Genomic DNA, 4,066 nt, shown 5'->3' with positions numbered 1-4,066 from the left:
ACTGACAGCTCTTTCTTGGACTTCTTTCCTGTGCGCCCCCATACGAGCCTAACAAAGTACCTGTGATCTGGATAACACAGCGACGCCAATTAGCAGCTGACGTCGAGGGTGGCTGCACAGAAACTTATAAAAGACTCTTTGGAACTGGGTTTTAGGTGCGGCACTGCAAGGTCCGCTGCTACATCTTTGGTGCATCTTATATTCAAATCTATTAATGTTGACCTTGAACCCTCATTTCTTGAGTGCTAATCTAATGTTTAGCTCTTCATCAGAAGTCGCGTTATTGTGGCAAGTCCCTGCACCACCCTGTGCTGCAAATTGTTAGTATTTAATCAGCTGAAACAAGAGGAGCTAGGCCCTTAGGAACAGGAAGGGAGGCTGGACCTTATTTAAGTAGAAACACGAAAAATTGCCTCACAACCTACTTTTACATCCACATTTATGGAGTGCTGAAGACGGTCACTGTTGTATTCAACAAGGTACTTTTATTTATACTGTTGGACCTGGGCCTCTTGGCAGGGTCATCCCTAAACTTTTTGCCTTCCTCCAATACTCTCTGACCTTTTTTTGTTGGTTTAATGACTCTGGGCACTTTACCACTGCTGACCAGTGCTAAAGTGCATATGCTCTCCCTGTTGTAAAGTGTACATGTGATTGATGTCCATGATTGGTTCATTGGATTTACTGTTAGTCCCTAGTAAAGTGCACCAGGAGTGCCAGGGCTTGTGAATGCCAATACTGCTAGTGGGCCTGCAGCGCTGGTTGCGCCACCCACAGAAGCAGCCTGAAAAATGTGTCTAGGGTCTGCCATTGCAGAACCTGCGTGCAGTCTGGTACTGTCACACTGGCTGGGCAAGTGCACACACTTGCCAGCCCCTAAAACCTTCCCTTAACTTCATATTAGTCACCCCTATGGTAGGCCTGAGGGCAGGGTGCATTGTAAGTGTAAGGTAGGACATGCCCTGATGTGTGTGGCATGTCCTAATAGTGAATTACTGCCAAATTCGTTTTTCACTATTGTAAGGCTACCAGTTCCCTTTAGGCCAGATGGGCTGCTGGAATTATTACACTCTATAATCCCAGCAGGCTCAGGGAACATGGTAGAATTTAATGTTTAGTATGCCTGAACTCAGAATAATAAAGTACTTCTTTTAGTAAAGTTTATTTTAATATCCTGTGTTTGCAAATGCTACTTTTAGAAAGTTAGCATTTGCTTGCCTAACCATTTCAGCCCGCCTCTGCTTGGATGTGGATCTGACTGTCTGGTGTGTGTGAGTGACAGGGCTGGGAGTTGACAGGTAGTGAATAGCAGGATGACACCTTAGTGGGAGGTGGGAGTTTCCCCTGAATGATGCATCAGGCTGTGCTCTGCCTCCACAATGCTGGCTCCGCCCCCCTGGGGAGCGGCTGATGACTCAGCCTGCACCTGGCCCAGGAAGGACCGAAGCTTGTCAACAAAGTGCTCAGGCTGCCTCTGTCCTCACAATGCTGGCTCCGCCCCCCTGGGGAGCGGCTGATGTGCCTGCCCTCACACTGAATGCAGAAGCAGAAGTACCCACCACAAGTGCTCAGGAACTGAGAGCAGTTATGCAAAGGCCCCCCTGGCCCGTAAGAACAAAAGAAACTGGGTATAAAAGTAGGAGCCCTGCTCCTTGTAAATTAGATCCTGTTTGCGCTACAGAAGAAACTCTGCCCGAAGAGAAGGACCTGGAAGGACTACAAGGAGGAGTGCTGTCTCTGGCCTGTGTCTGGTGCCTTGCTGCAGAAGGAGAGGAAAAAGAAGAGACTACAAGAGACTTTTGCTTTGAACTTTGTGCCAAACTCTGCTGAAAGATCTCCAAGGGCTTGCTGTTGAACTTGCCCCCTGACCAGCGCCCCAGGAACAGTGGGCGCTACCCCCTGACAGAGGAACCATTGTGGACCGCTGCTTTCCCCCTGCACGCCTATCCAGGAAAAGCGGAGCGCGCTGTGACCATCGCGCTCTTCAGCAACGCTCTGGGTATTGCCCCCGCTCTGAACACCGTGACTGCCGCCTGCCAGGCCCAGAAGCATCGCACAGATTAGCCCAGCTGATCTGAGCACCGTGACTGGCCCCGAGCCGCAGCTCGCAACGTAAAGAAAGGCCGTGCCCGGTGCCTGCTTGTACCCCTCCGTGACTTGTGCCCCTGAACGCGCCGTCGCTGTCCGAGAAACAGCTGCTGCGTGAGGTACAAGAACGCCGCCTGGATTGTTTGTGGTGTGCTCTGTGGATCGCTGCCCCCTGCGGGTGCCCCTCTGTGGAAACGCCGAGGCGCTCTGTCCCTGTGGCCCGGCCCGCGCCGCAACGCCAACCTCCGAGCTCGAGCCGAGCCGCCGCTCGCTCCAACCCCGGGAGGAAGACACCGCGACGTGGATCACCGCGCTGACCTGTGACTGGACTGCCTCGACCCTGCTCAAGGAAGACAAAGGTACTGTTGTTGCCCCAAAGGTGCGAGCATCTGGCCTGCCCGCTCGCACCGCCCTCTGATCAGCCAAGTCCTCGGAGCCGCGTGAAGAGCGCTCCCAGGGCCCCCGCTCTCTCCCCCGCCAGCCGCGCACAGCCGTGCGGCTCGCACAGAGAGGCGGACTCGAACCAACCTGCCGCCGCTCCCGCTAGAAGCGTGAGCCCGGGCCGGTCGGGCCCAGTCAGTCATCGGAGGTGCGCCAAGGCCCCCAGCAGGCAACTCCGCCTTTGTTTTTGCTAAACTTGAACAGAAAAGCCCCACACAATATCGTATGTGGGGAATGAGAGAGACAAGCTGATAAAGAACTGTGACATTTATAAAGAGTAACTGGAACCTGCATTTAAAGTAACCAAGACTGTATTTACAAGCCTGCTTTTTACAATATATAAAGAATATATATATTTTTACAAATACAGTTTGGTGTCATTGTGTGGTGGGTTGGTGGTGATGGTATAATGTTGCAAATGTTTAACCCTATGTGCCCCAGAGATTAGCCTAGACTGCTTGCGCCACACTACCTAGAGGGTAAGCAGAGGTTGTTCTTAGAGGTAACCCTCAGCCCTGACGGGGAAGAGAGAGTCCCTGCTTGTCGCCAGTGCTGCACTGCGCCAACTAGAGACTCCCCCTTCCTACATATACCAAACCATTTTTTTGTTTTATCGAAATTTGTCGAAAAAATGATACATGAAAGCACACAAAAACACTTATCTATATAACATATTTACACTATACAACAAAGAATAATCAATAACTAATATTTGATACAATCCTACAACAATACAGTACAATTTTACATGTATGAGTAAAGAACGAAGCTTAAAGAATTAAGCAAAAAAGAAAAATGGATAAAGAGGAAAAAGTGAGAAAGGAAAACAGAAAATTTCTAAATTAATTTAACACCAGCAAGCGCTGATAAAAAGGACTGAATTCCAGATTGGTCCTTTCTGACTAGCCGACGCGTTTCGAATCCAGTTAACAATTTCCTGGAATCTCTTCAGGGCACAATCAGTCTGTCTGTTAAGGGAAAATGTAAAGAGGAAGGGGAAATGAGTCATGGAACTGTGGGTACAACTCCCCAATGTGTGACACTCAGACAAAGAGGGGGAACCTACCAGAGTAAAAGGAGAACTGAATTCAAGTAGCAGGGCATGATGATTCAGGCTGTGCAGAAATGGGCTTCTCAAACTGCAGAAAACGAAAAGCTGGGGCCACCTACAAGATTTATACATGCTTGTGAGAATACCCTCATACATCAGTGGGCACAGTGTTTGGAAATTATTTGAGGAATCTACCTTCTGCCAGTGTGATGGCGGAGGGGGGCTGTCGCTGTTTTAGCATAAACGCCTGGTGGATTTCATCGCAGGCAAGAGGCCGCGGGCGCTAGAGAAAAAGGCAAGCATCAAAATGTGTTTTAGTGAGATTCCCTTCTGAAAAACCAAGCCCTTAAGCGGCGGAAATGAACTTGTGGTGCCCTGTGATTGGTTTGAGGTTCCATTGTGTAACCTCAAACCAATCACAGGGCACCACAAGTGTGGCACCTGCGTCATGTGCCCTAATACCATCGAAGGGTCTGAGTTCCTTCA

The sequence above is a fragment of the Lissotriton helveticus genome, chromosome 8, assembly GCF_964261635.1.
Source record: "Lissotriton helveticus chromosome 8, aLisHel1.1, whole genome shotgun sequence".
In the NCBI taxonomy this organism is placed as follows: domain Eukaryota; kingdom Metazoa; phylum Chordata; class Amphibia; order Caudata; family Salamandridae; genus Lissotriton; species Lissotriton helveticus.
Note: the sequence above shows the minus strand (reverse complement) of the source record.